General features: G+C 38.2%; 1 protein-coding gene across 1 annotated transcript in view; it reads right to left on the minus strand.

Moving 5' to 3' along the window:
* Positions 1 to 15026, minus strand: part of Fntb (farnesyltransferase, CAAX box, subunit beta) — a 74818-nt gene that overhangs the window by 52142 nt on the left and 7650 nt on the right. The window lies entirely within an intron of this gene.

Here is a 15026-nt window from a genome sequence, read left to right on the forward strand (position 1 = left end):
CCGCAAATCCTATCAGCTGGAGTTGTTCACTGGTGGTTTGTTTTTGTTTTTGCCCCCCATTAGGGTTTTGGATGGCACAGTGTTTGTAACTGGATTCAGAGGTTCTTCAGGATTGACAGGCTTAGGACAAACAGAAAGACAGCCAATCCCCTGTGACATGCTGGCACCACATCAATTCCTCCAGTAATCTAATCCATTTTAGCCAAACTAATGGCAGTTTTGGTGTTGGCTTCCTGGCACCATTCACTCAGGAGCAGATGAAGAGAGGCACCTACCTTTTGCTTCTGCAGGAGACTAGACTATGCTACCCCAAAATATGCCTCAATGACACAAGGACTGTTTCAAACTGATTATTTTGAGGAATTGCAGATATAGAAGAACCTCTGAATACAGTGTAGAGAATACCAATTTATATGGGAAATAAATGTCCACAAAAGAGGCCATCATTTGTAAAGGTGAGGTTTCTCCTGGGGTGCCAGAAGAGAAAAAAGAATAAAATACAAGAAACTAATCAATGCAGAAGGCAGCCTACTTAAATCTGCATGACAAATCTTCCTCTTGCTTACTTTTCCTAGCTCCCCTACACTCTTCTTTTTTTTTTTTCGTGGAAAAAGCTCTATAAACGTGGAGACCCCTTCTCTGAGTTACTCATTTATCCATGGTTTTCTACTATATATACATGACATATATGTTAATAAACCTGTTTGTTTTCCTTGTGTTAATCCTCCCTCTGTTATAGGGAGTTCCAGCCAAGAACTCAGAAGGGTAGAGGACACTACTGTTTTCTTCCCCTACACTTCAAAAGTATGTTCTTGGTGTGCATGTGTATGAGGTACTGGGGATGGAACCCAGGGCCTTACACTCAGCTACATCCCCAGCCCTCCCTGAGAAATTTAAAAATAAGTGTCATTTATCTCTGAAACATCCAGTTGAGTCAGAGCTTCCAGTCCCTTTGACAAGTGCACAAAAACTATTTGTGATGATGAGGGAAGCCGTCATGTGAATCTTCTAGAATGGCAGCCAATTTAAAATGCACTTATGTTTGGTTTTATGATATGCTTTTGGTATTTACACTTGAAGATGAATTTGAGGGATGATCTGGTTATGAATTCATAATCTCAAGAAACAGACTGAAGCCACCCTGAGAACCTGACTGGGCAGGAATAGAAAGTTGTCCAAGATTATAAAGAATCTTTTTCCATTTCAGACACTCTCAGGGGACTAATATATAGCACCAGACTAAATGGAACACAGATGGTATTTGCAGGAAACTGAATGGGACAGGAAAATATACCAGAAGCATATATCTGTAAGAACCTTATATGAAGATCTGCCTAGGATATATTGTCAAATCCAAGTGAGTTGATGAATTCTGAATGAAACAAAACCAACTGGGAAAAAAATCTCACTTCCTTCACCCACACAAACCTATTCAAATCTGTTTGACTTAATACTATTCAAGGGCTAATGGGCAAATCTACCTTCTCCTTAGCATTCTGACACATCCCTTGGGAAAAACCTTCCAGACCAGAATTCCTTAAAGAGAAGTCCCTCTTCAGCTTCCACTTGGGCAACATGAGCAGCCATGCACTAGACAAGGAAAATGGGGGCTTATTTCTAAACTAATATACCTGACAAAAAATGTGGAAATGTGTCCTACTGCAATCTGGAAAATGCTAAAAATACTCCCAATGTAGTGTCATTTCTCTTTAGACTTCTTAATCACACTTCTTCAGAATGAACAACTTGCATTCCAATGCAGTAACTGACTCATGCTGAAAATTCAAGTTATGAATTTTAATAAACACCTGTGTATGAACAGGTCAAGCTGTACATAAAAATGAACAAATATTGTCTCTTAGCACTGATGTATTTTTGACAGCTTTATTGAGATATAATTAATATACCATTCAGTTCATTCATTTAAACTATATGACTCAATGACTTTTAGAAATTTTAGAACTGAGATGATGCTCAAAGAGTTTTGGATTTTGGAGCATTTCATTTTGGGGATTTTCAGATTAGGGATGCTCAACCTGGAAAATCTATGCAAATATTTCAAAACCTGAAAAATTCTAAACTCTGAAATACTTCTAGTCCTAAGCATTTCAGGTAGTGGATATTCAACTGTATTATTTTGCAAGTAATATTCTGTTTTATGGATACAGCAGCACATTTCACTTATTAATTTATTAGTTGATGGACAATTGGGCTCTTTCTGTTACTGGAGACCTAGGCCAGAGGCCTGACTCTGGGAGTTCAAACAAATCAAGTCCTGCCACTCACCCCAAAAAACAGATGTAAAAAGTAATTGTGAAAAGCAGGAAAGGAACTTTATAATCAATAGGTCATATTGGGAAGAGGAGTCAAATCAAACATCTCAGCTTTGTCATTGAGGGTTCTAACATGAACTTCAGGATTTCACACAGGAAGTAACTGGGGCAGGAGCAAGAGGTATGCATAATTAAGTAGTCTTGGTCAAGCTAGGGTCTGGTTACTATCTCAGTTCTGGTCCTGGGAAGTGGTTCCAGAGAAGTCTTATTGCTTGAGGGGGCAATCCTGTTCCCATTCTGAGATGATTGTTCCCACTTGGGGGACAGCCTCAGTTCCTGTCACGGGGTAATTGCTCTCACTTGGGGGTATGAGCTCATCATACAGTGATCTGCCTGAGAGGTTCTGCTGTTCCTGGAATCCAAGATAACTGCAAGTTTAGATCAATGACTAGAGACTTCAGAGCACTGAACCAGGGGGTCTGGAACAGGATATTTATTGTAAAAGCTGGAGTTGTCTCAACAAGTCTTGAAAATACCTTAACTACTCTTATCATGGTATCCTCATCTTGAAGGAGAATAAGGTAGATAAGGTAAATTTAGCGCAAATAAACCTTGTATTACCATTTTTTTTGTTTTGTTTTGTTGTTTTTTTGACAGACAACTCCATAAGTGATTAACTTATCTACACACAGAGGAGAGCAGGAATCTGGCCCAAAGCTTAAGGTAATAAAGGAGAAAGATACAATATAAAGGCAGATGTATAGTGGGGGAGCATGGGAAGAATGGAGGAAATTTGGATTGGGCAAAAGGGAGGAAGGGGAGAGGAGAGGGCATGGGGGGTAGGAAAGATGGTGGTATGAGATGGTCATCATTACCCTAGGTACATGTACTACTGCATAAATGGCGAAAATCTACATCATATACAACTAGAGAAATGAAAAGTCGTGCTCCATTTGTGTACAATGAATTGAAAGGCATTCTGTTATTATAGAACTAATTAGAACAAATTAAAAAATAAGATAAATAAAGGCAGAGATGTCAATTTTTCCTACATTTAACTATTCGTTGGGCCCAAATGAAGAGTCAAGAGTCAGTGCTTGTTAGCAAAAGCAGCCCTAATTTCCTGTTACATTTCCATATTTTAGCTAATATGAAATATGCGTTATGAACTGTTGTGGCTCAGAACATGACATCCCAAAGTACGGCAATTTGGCAAGCAGAGTACTTTAAACTTTAGAACATTAGAAAGGCCTCAGAAGCAAGTTCTGCCCCACCTTCTATTGCCTTCCTATTTTGTCCTCCCTCCTTCCCCTGAAACAAGTCACAGAAACCAGAATTCCAAAGATTGTCATAAAAATTAAAATTCCTTTCCCCCAAAGCAAGCCATAAGAAGGTCATACTCTTTCCCTTTTCTTATCCCTTGAAGACCCTCATTTTGGAGAGATCCTAGCCCATACTTAGGAGGAAGGAATATTACAGACAGGACAAGAAGAATGTGGACGGGCTTTGCAGTCTGTTACCATCAGATTATATCCAATCACATTTCTATATGGCTGCCCATTTTTTAACAATCCTAAGCATTCAGATACAATTTTCCTGGGTCTTTGGGTCTTCATTTCTGAAGGCTCCTATGTCACACAAAACTTAAATTAAACAAATTTGTCATGCCTTTCTCTTGCTAACCTGTCTTCTGGGCCAGGAACATCAGCTGTGGGCCTTCTGATGAGAAAGTAAAGGAATTTTATGGTTGCTACCCCTACAGAACTTTCTGGTACAAGTTTTTGGGGGACATATTTTTCATTTTTCTTGGGCATATATCTAGGAGCAGAATTGCTGGATCTTGTGGTAATTCTACATTTAACTCCTGAGGAACTGCCAGGGTGCTTTCCAAAGCACCTATACCTTTTTTTTTTTTTTTTTTTAAGAGAGAGTGAGAGAGGAGAGAGAGAGAGAGAGAGAGAGAATTTTAATATTTATTTATTTAGTTAGTTATCGGCGGACACAACATCTTTGTTGGTATGTGGTGCTGAGGATCAAAACCGGGCCGCGCGCATGCCAGTCGATTGCACTACGGCTTGAGCCACATCCCCAGCCCCGCACCTATACCTTTTTATATTCCCACCAGCAGTATATAAAGCTTCCAGTTTCTTTGCAGCCTAACCCATAGTTGTTATTATCTGTGTTTTTATTTTGGTTTTGACTTGTAGTGCCCTGATGGCTAATTATGTTAAGGATCTTTACATGGGCTTATTGAACATTTGTATATATATGCTTTAGAGAAATGTCTATTTAGATACTTTGCCCATTTTTAAAAATGGGTGCCTTGTTACTGAATTATAATAGTTCTTTATATATTCTAGATACAGATCTCCTATTAGATATATAATTAGAAAAAAATTTATGCCCATTTTTTGGATTGTTTTTAGGAACTAATATATATGATATACAATATTATGTTATACATGTGATATATATAAAATGTTGTTGCAATGCCCCTGGGGCCTCACATATGCTAGGCTAGCATCTATCACTAAGCCACATCTCAAGACTTTGAAACTGGTATATTTTTTGATAGAAAAAGATCACCTCAGAGCACACAGTATGTTTTGAGAACACAACCTTAAAAATAATATTTAGCAGAGCTGGGGGTAGCTTAGTGGCAGAGCATATGCTTAGCAGGCATGAGGCCTTAGGCTTTTAAAAAGATACTTATCAGAGGATAAGAAAAATCAAAGCAATTCCCAAAATATGGAAATCCTTTTTGCCTCTCCTCCCCCTCATATAGCCTGCAGGTATTATATAAAATCTGAGTAAATTTGTTAGTAGTAAGATCAGGCATTTTTTGAATGTTCTAATTCTCACAGCAGAAGGAAAAGGGAAAAGGTAATTGTGTATAAAAAGAAAGAGAGTTAATGGGAAAGACCTGAGACTTCTATATTTAGAAAGTCCTGCTTGAAGGATGGACCCCAGACTGATGTCCGGGAACCTACATTTTGAGAGGGTTCCTGCCATTCCTAGAACTGATAAGAAGGGGTTACAGTGCCTAAACCTATAAACATCACATTTATGCTAAAGAGAACTTTCCTTCTGGGAGTCTGAATGATGAGTAGGCAAAGGGTGCCTATGTGACCAGCCCCCAATAAAAAGTGTAGATACTAAATCTCTAATTAGTTTCCCAAGTAGACAACATTTTGCAAGCGTTATCGCAATCAATGCTACAGGACTGAGAATACAGCTCAGAGGCAGAGCGCATGCCTAGTATGTATAAATAAGACCCTGGGTTCAATCCCCAGTACTACAAAACAAATAAACAAACCTAGAAAATTTACACTGTCAGTTCTGGAGGAATTAAGAGCATCCTGTGTGACTTCCAAAAGGTGCCAGAATATGTTATCCCAAAATATTCCTCTTTGGCACCCAGATTATTTTGAGCTAATGGCCATTGAGAACCAGCAGATGTAGGAAAAGCCTGACAAACAGGGCACGCGTTTCCTTTTGTAAAATTTTTACACTTATTTTATAGAAAATATCTCCTTTTTTCTTAGCAGGAACAGGTAGACTCTTAACTCATCATTGGAGAAGCACTAACACAAATCTGTTTGCCAAACCTTACAAAATAACTCATTCCATATTTTTTCTGGCTCTTTTTATAACTTTTTTCTCCCACAGAGAAGCCCAAACCACTTTTCCTTTGTTTATTGAAAGTATTTTGTATTTAGAGGTAGGTTCTCACTGAGTTGCTTAGGGCCTTGCTAAGTTGCTGAAGCTGGCTTTGAATTTGCAATCCTCCTGTCTCAGCCTCCCAAGCCACTCGGGGTTACAGACAGGTGCGCACAACTGTGTCTAGAATGTACCCCTTGATATTCTGCCTTACCTAAGGCCCAAAACAATAGAGCCAAATGACCAAAATTGGCTCTGAACTGTGAGCCAAAATTCACCTTTCCTTCTTTAAGTTGTTTCCTTTGGGTATTTTGTCACAGAAATAAAAGGCTGACTAATACACCTAAGTTCTACCCATTACTGTGTGTATCTGTGTAACGTACATGTTAATAAACTTCTGATTGTTTTTATCTCATTAATTTTTCACTACTTTAATTTATAGAGCCCTAGCCAGATGGCCCAAGACGGTAGAGGATAAGGACTTTTTCCTGCCCCTCCACTCCACTGGGAGAGGACCCTTGGAAGTTTGTGCCTGTTTCCTTTAGACTTCACCTAAGAGTCTCTTCCCTTCATTGATTTTACTTTGTATCCTGTTGCTATAATACATCATAATGATAAGTAAAACTATATATCTCTAAGTTCTTGCAGTAAATCAGTGAACCTAGAAATGGCACTGGGGACCTCCAACACACTAGTAGAATGAGAAATTTAGCCTTTGGAACAGAATTAAGGGAAGAATTCATAACTGAATAACATCTATACACAAGATATATAATTCAATTCCTTTTAAATTTTTATTAAAATCCTCACTTTAAAATAGGGGCTGGGTTTGGTGGTGAACACCTATAATCCCAGCAGCTCAGGAGGCTGAGACAGGTACATCATGAGGTCAAAGCCAGCCTCAGCAAAAGCGAGGCACTAAGCAACTCAGTGAGACCCTGTCTCTACATAAAAATACAAAATAGGGCTGGGGATGTGGATCATGTCAACTGCCCCTGAATTCAATCCCCAGTAACACCTTCCCCAAAATACAGTGGAACTTGGCTGGAAATGTACATCAGTGGTAGACAGCTTATCTGGAATGCATGAGGATTTCAGTTCAACCTCAGCACTGCAAAAGGAAAAAAAAAAAAAAAAGGAAGAAAGGAGAAAATATCAGGAAACTGAGGCTACCTATTTTTTAAAAAGTTACCTAAGTCATAAAGAACTGTGAACATGTCACAACTCTCAAATCTTACTTCAGAAAAAAAAGAGTAATAATCAATCAATTTCAATACAGGGATGCTAAAATATTGCCCACTTTCCCGGGGGCCTCTCCTTTTATCTTGAAGCTTCATACTCCCTTTCCATCCCATAGGAACTAAGAGAATAGTCAGTTTAATCTCTTCCTTCTGCATAAAAACGCCCATAGGCAAGGCAGTTACCAGCCTCTACAATGCAAAGGTTGTTTAACAGCCCCATAGCAACACATAATTTTCTTTTGCATAAACAGCAAAAGGCCTACAGGCTCATTTCCCTTGGGCACAGGGCACACAGTTCATAACCATGTTAATGAAAGTGATATGGTTCTCCTGAGAGAAGCCTAAAGCATCCGATATGCTTTAGAAACTCTGCTACATGAAAACATTCCAAGAAGGGCCAACAGGATCAGTCACTGAAGACTTAGTCACAGAGATTAGCTCTCTGATATTCAAAAATAGCCTGAAATAAAGGAACTTTGACTGGATCTGGTTCAAAACAATATAAGCTATTTAAAAATCTTGGGACAATTAGGAAAATTTCTAAATGAACTGAATATTAGGTGATATTATAAAATTATTTTTATTTTCTGAGGTGTAATGTTAATATCCATATATAGAAGAATGATGTGTTTAGAGAATGTTTTCACTTTCAAATATTCAGGGGAAAAATATATATATACACACACACATTTATATATGTATACATGTATGCATACACACATATAAACACCTGTATCAAAGGAAAAATTGTGTCTTGGCTAGGACATCCACGGGTTACCAACACCTTTGTCCTTGACAAGACTATTTCACAACTCTATAGATGGAGAAGTTAACTTGTAGAAAACTTAGTAATGCAAATAGCTTCCATGTATAGACACACAAATTTCAGCAGGTGAAAAACACTGAATCATTGCTTTATAGATACTGCCTAGTTTTGCTCCATTTGCATTTTATCATTCCTTATCTGATTCTAAGTGGATGGTATTTTATAACAGTGTTATAACTGTTAATGACTGTTTTTGGTAAAAAGCACTGACTCTTTATTTGAGCCTGTAGATGTTCAAAAGGTAACTTAAAGCAGGACAAAAAGTTTGGCATCTCTGCCTTCATTTTGTATCCCTTCTATCATGTTAAACTTTGGGTCAGATTCTTGCTCAACTCTCAAGTAGTCATGTTCATCATTCAAGTGACCATCCCTCTTCAAGACTGAAGACACCAAGATAAGTAAGGTTATCAGCTGCCAGCTTTTACCACAGCCTGGTCTAAACCCACCAGAGCGGTACCTAGAGGACTGCAGGAATTGCCCTAAACCTTCTAGAAACAGCAGAGCATTTCAGGCAGATCACCCCATGGCAAGACTATCCTCCACAATGAGAGTTAATTACAGGAACTGAGGCTGCCCCCTTAAGCAGGAGCCATCATCTCAGGATGGGAACAGGGTTGCCCCCTCAAGCAATAAGACTTCTTACAGCCACCTTCCAAGACCAGAACTGAGATAATTATCAACCAGATCACAGTTTGACCAAGACTACCTACTTATGCATACCTCTTGCCCTGTCCCAATTCTTCCTCTGTTTAACCCTGAAGCTCATGTTAGTACCCGCCAAGACAGGGCAGCTGGTCCCCTTGTCTTTTCAGTATAGCTACACAGACTAAAGTTCCTTTCCCACCTTTCACCATTACTTTTTATTTTATTTCTTTGGGATGAGTGGCCATATCTGATTCATTGGAATTCCCAGAGCCAGCACCTTCATTTGAAAACTCTAGTACTACTCTGAGTTCTCCAAATAGTTATAATACCTTACTGATTCCCTTATTAATTAATGAGTTAAATAAAAATCTTTAACATAGTTTATTTTACATCTGTATGAGTCATAATTTGATCCTCTTTAAAATGCAATTTTTTAGTTTGTATGGGGGATTAGGTGGAAAATAAACAGGTGATGTCAATTCTTTTGTAAATCTGAAATATAAAAAAAGTTAGAGGAAGTTACTAAGAATTAAAACAAGGACTGGGATTGTGGCTCAGCGGTAGAGCGCTCGCCTAGCACAGGCGGGACCCGGATTTGATCCTCAACACCACATAAAAATAAAGGCATTGTGTTGTGTCCATCTACACCTAAAAATAAATATTAAAAAAAAAGAATTAAAACAAAACACTTAGTACCCAGATGCCACCATGACTGCCTTATCTAGGTATAAGAAAGATTTTTGAGAAGTATAACAAATCTGAATACACACATACACAATGCATTTATATGTATCATGAACAAATAAATGCTTAATTCTACTATAAAGTGTTTCTGGTAATTAAAGAATAAATACAATAAAACTAGGTGCAGTGGGGCATGCCCGTAATCCCAGTCACTCAGGAGACCGAGGAAGAAAGATCACAAGTTCAAGGCCAGCCTCAGTAATTTAGTGAGACCCTATCTCAAAATAAGAAAAAGAGGATGGGGATGTAGCTCAGTGGTAGAGCATCCCTGGATTCAATCTCAAGTACAAAAAAAATCAAATGAATTACCACTCTATATCCATTGGTAGAATAACAGACAACAACATTGAATGCTGGTCAGGATATACAATCCAAGCTCTCATACACTGCTGGTGAAGTGTAAAATGTACAACCATGATGGTAAAGGATAGTGGTTTCTTATGAAAGTAAAAATTCGCCTACCCTGTGATCCAGCAATTCTGCCTCTAGGTTTTTACCCAAGAAAAATGAAAACACATGAAGACTTCTATAAATGTGTTCATAACAGCATTATTCATAACAGCCACATTTCAGAAACAGCTCTTGTCTAGTAATAGAATAGTTTTTGTTTGCTTGTTTGTTTGCAACACTGGAGTCTGAACCCAGAGGTGCTCTACCACGGAGCTACATCCCCAACCCTCTTCCTAAAATTTTTAAATTTTGAGACAGTCTCACTAAATTGCCCAAGCTATCCTCAAATTGCAATCGTCTTGCCTCAGCCTTCCAAATTGCTAGGACTGCAGGCGTGCGCCACCATGCCCAACAAGGATAGATTTTTGGGGGGGTGGGGGAGGGTACTGGGGATTGAACCCAGAGGCGCTTTACCACTGAGCCACCTCCTCTGCTTTATTTTGAGACAGCATCTCACTAAGTTGCTTAGGACCTAACTAAGTTGCTGAGGCTGATATTGAACTTGTGATTCTCATATCTATGCCTCCCAAGTTGCTGTGATTAGAGGCATGTGCCACCATTCCTGGCAAAGATAGATTTTAAAACAAACAAAAAACCCTGTAATACATTTATAAAAATACCATTCAGGGCTGGGGTTGTGGCTCAGTGGAAGAGCACTTGCCTAGCATGTATGAGGCACTGGGTTCAATTCTCAGCACCACACACAAATATATGAATAAAATAAAAGTCCACTGATGATTAAAAAATAAAAAATAAATAAAAATACCATTCAGCCTTTTAAAAGGGACAATTACTGATGCACAGAACAATGTGAATGAACCTTATAAACATGCTGTATGCTAGATGCCTTACACAAAAGAACACATACTGTATGACCTCATTTACTTAAACTTCTAGAAAAGGCAAAACAAACCTATTAAAAAAAAATCAGACACTAGTTGCCCAGAAGAGGATAGGAGTCGGCCAATTGAGAAGAAGCATGAAGAAATGTTCTGGAGTGATGGTGATGTTCCCTATCTTCATAAAGGTTTATATGTATACTTAGGATATTCAGATCTTTTTTTTTTAAACATTTATTTATTTTTTTTAAGTTATTGGCGGACACAACATCTTTGTTTGTATGTGGTGCTGAGGATCGAACCCGGGCCGCACACACGCCAAGCGAGCGCGCTACCGCTTGAGCCACATCCCCAGCCCCGGATATTCAGATCTTATTGTTTCTGAACTTTATCTTGAAAGGAAAAAGAACTGTAGACAAATATCAAATTTTAATTAAGGACATGCATATTGAAATATTTAGGAAACAATACATTGATATCTACAATTCATTAAGAAAATATGGACCCCAGTAGATTGGGAGGCTGAGGCAGGAAGATCTCGAGTTCAAAGCCAGCCTCAGCAAAAGCCTGGCACTAAGCAACTCAGTGAGACCCTGTCTGTAAATAAAATATAAAATAGGGATGGGGATGTAGCTCAGTGGTCAAGTGCCCCTGAGTTCAATTCCCAGTGAAAGAAAGAAGAAAGAAAGGAAGGAAGGAAGGAAGGAAGGAAGGAAGGAAGGAAGGAAGGAAGGAAGGAAGGAAGGAAAGAAAGAAAGAAAGAAAGAAAGAAAGAAAGAAAGAAAGAAAGAAAGAAAGAAAGAAAGAAAGAAAGAAAAAAGAAAGGATGGCTAGAGGTTGGAGGTGCAGCTCAGTGCAGGACATGTGTTTACCGTGCTTTAGGACCTCAGCACCAAAGAAAAATATAGGATAGGGAAATGAACAAATGAATCAATGTGGATTTTTTAAAAATACAGCAGAATGTTAACAAAAGAATCTAGATGATGAGTAAACTGCTTATTCATTATAAAATTCTTCCAACTGCTATATTGGAAATTTCACAATAAACTACTAGAAAAAGTGCAAAGAAATATTTCCAACACTTTTTCATCTTTCCTTTATGTTCTAGGTGTCTGGAATATATCTCTAACAAAAGAGAAAAAGATTCCTGCCTCTGAGGAGCTTGCTTTGTCCTCACCCACACTAGTTAAACAAAAGCATATTGAAGAGCAGAGAGAGAGAGAGGACCTCCCCAACGGAGCAGTGCTAGAAAACTAGTAACCCAGAGGCTGGGGAAAAGCTCAGTGGTAGAGCACTTGCCTAGCAGGAGCAAGGCTCAGTTTCCATCCCTAGCACCACAAAACAAACAACAAAAAAATAACATAGCCCAGGAGCAGATTCACTGAGAACTAGCTATACTTATTAGAAATGTAAGTTCTCAGGCATTCTCAGGTAGGCGCAGACTAAAATATCAGAACCTATAGGTATGGGGTCCATTCAACTATTTTTCTTTTTTTTGTTTGGGGTGCTGAGAACTAAACCAAGTAGTGCTTTACCACTAAGTTATACCTCAGTCTTTTTTTACTTTTTATTTTGAGACAGGGTCTCACTAAGTTGTTTAGGGCCTTGCTAAGTTTCTGAGGCTGGCTGCAAATTTGTGATCTTCCTGTTACTGAGATTACAGGCGTGAGCCACAGGGGCTCAGCCACTCAACAGTTTTTAAGGAGCCTTCCAGAGAATTCTGATAATGCTAATGTTTGATAGATCAAAGGTTTTTAGCAGTAGTAAAAGTCACTAAATTTTAGATCAGAAGTTGATGCATGGGATTTTACTTCAAATGGTACCTTTTTCATTCATAATTACTTCTTCTTATTTTTTTTAAATACTCACCAAACATTTCTTCTCAACTAGCAAAGAATAAACAAAGATAAATAACTTTTTTTTTCCTTTTTTCTTAAAGGGACCCCCACCCCCACCCCTGATGGTTCTGAAGATCAAACCAAAGGTTTCCTGTATACCAAGCAAGCATGCTTCCACTCAATGAATACTTTTAATGTTTAAGAAATAAAACATTTATTTGAACAAATAACCTAATGTTTGGGAGATGCAGGGGTTCAGAATATGGCATCCCAAAATAAGACTGTAGGAGAACAGAATACATCAGTCCAAAATAATCCTCTTTAGTATAGGATTATTTTGAGCTGATTATTTTAAGAAAGAGCAGACACAAGCTCTGAAAACAGAACAGAAGTTACCCTTTTGTAAGAGAAATTTACATCTTTAAAAGAGATCTCTATTTCTCCGCCCCACCCCATAAGAAAAGAAGAACTCTGGACTCATCAATGGGAATATTGCACAGTCATGTATAAAAATTTTTGTATTTCAATAGAAAACCATGCATTGTCTTTGAATTCTGAGTTGTGTGTAGGTTACTGATAGATATGCACACTGTCTTGTCCTACCATTTTCACTTGTTTTTCCTCTCCTCGATGGAAAGCCCGTTTTGCTCCTATTTGAAACTCAATTTCTTTATACGAATTTGCTTTCTGACTGTTTGAATGGGCCATAGTATCTGCCTGGTTCCTTCATATATGAGTAAAATAAAAATTTTAACACATGTTCATTCTTATCTGTATGAGTCATAATTTCACCTTTTCTGAAAATTATCTTTAACAGTAGATATGCATTCTATTGAGATTTTTAAAAAAATGTTAAATGAAAAAAAAAACAAGATGGGAGAGTATGATAATTTACATAAACTTTTTTAAAAAAATAATACACAAATACACTTGTTTATGCATTCCCCAAAGGATGGAAAGTGAAGAAGTGGAAGAATTAACACATCCAACTCATGATAGAACTAAATGCTGTGGGCAGGGAGGCAAACTGAACTGTGGATATGGTTAAAGGAAACTCTGGCTGTTTTGTTTCCTTTAAACAAACACCCAGAAGGAGGAAAAAAAGAAAAGTTAACAACAGTTAATTTTAGGTTACACAAAAATGGCTGTTAATTACATTATTATTTATTTTTGTTCATTAAAAATTTCTTAGAAGGGTGCTGGGGTTGTGGCTCAGAGGCAGAGCGCTTGCCTGGCATGTGTGAGGCACTGGATTCAATCCTCAGCACCACATAAAATAAAATAAAGTTATTGTGTCCACCTATAACCAAAAAAATAAATATTTTAAAAAAATTCTTAGAGGAGGGGCTGGGGATATAGCTCAGTTGGTAGAGCACTTGCTTTGCATATACAAGGCCCTGGGTTCAATCCCCAGCACAAAAAAAAAAAAATCTTAGAGGAACAAAAGTACTTTCTGTGATGCTTCCAGACTCACACCACACAGACAAGCAGGTCCCCACAACACAAAAAAGCTGTGCCCTGGGGCTGGGATTGTGGCTCAGCCTTAGAGCACTAGCCTAGCTAGCTAGCACCTGCACACTCAGCACCACATAAAAATAAAGGCATTGTGTTGTGTCCATCTACATAAAAATAAATAAATAAACATTTTTTAAAAAGAAAAAAAAAAAAGCTGTGCCCCCAAAGTGCAGCGTCCATAAGTCCACTGTTTAGATGTCATTTGTTTTTCCATCAAAACAATGTAATACCTGATAGGTTCTCAGTTCAACCTATACAAACCAATTTAATGAATAACACCACAAATGTTAATACATCTCTCACCTCCTCCAGCTATGAAGTAACTGATCACTTAGTATATAGCAAAAATGGGATACAAGAATTCAGAATTAAGGTTTATTAATTTGGAAGAAGTTTATACTACTTGACAGGGCATGGGCTAGGTCATTCTGTGTACAGAGTGCTATTAGGTTTACTTAACTCTGTGTGTGTGTGTGTGTGTGTGTGAGTGTGTGTGTGTGTGTGTAAATACTATAATCGCATATGTTTAAAGTACATAATGTAAGCTCAAATACATATTTCTATATGTACACAGATATATACAATATATTTGAATGTGTGTACTAGTTTTGAAGCTTGAATTAGGCAGTCAGTATAGATAGGTAAATTGAGTCAGGTGGGATCAAGGAAGCCAATTTTGAGTTGGGAAAGTAGGAGACAGTCCCCTGAGAGATTGAAATGTTAATTCCTTTAGAGCCCTTCCTCCACTCTTATCAAGAAACTGCCCTGCTCTAACCTGTTGCTAAGGTAACCGGTCCCAGGAATTAGCCCTCCCTACAGGAAGCCATAAAGTTGTTAATTAAAGTGTCCTAGGCTGCTCCATCCTGCCCTTCCCCCTTCAGCCCACCTGTTTCCCACCTTTTGACTCTCCCACCGAGCATTCCTGGGCCTAGTCAGGTACACAGGAAGGAGAAAGATTAGGGAAGAGGTCAGGAGAGCAAAGGAAGCCTAGGAGA

Source organism: Urocitellus parryii, chromosome 6, assembly GCF_045843805.1.
Source record: "Urocitellus parryii isolate mUroPar1 chromosome 6, mUroPar1.hap1, whole genome shotgun sequence".
Classification (NCBI taxonomy): domain Eukaryota; kingdom Metazoa; phylum Chordata; class Mammalia; order Rodentia; family Sciuridae; genus Urocitellus; species Urocitellus parryii.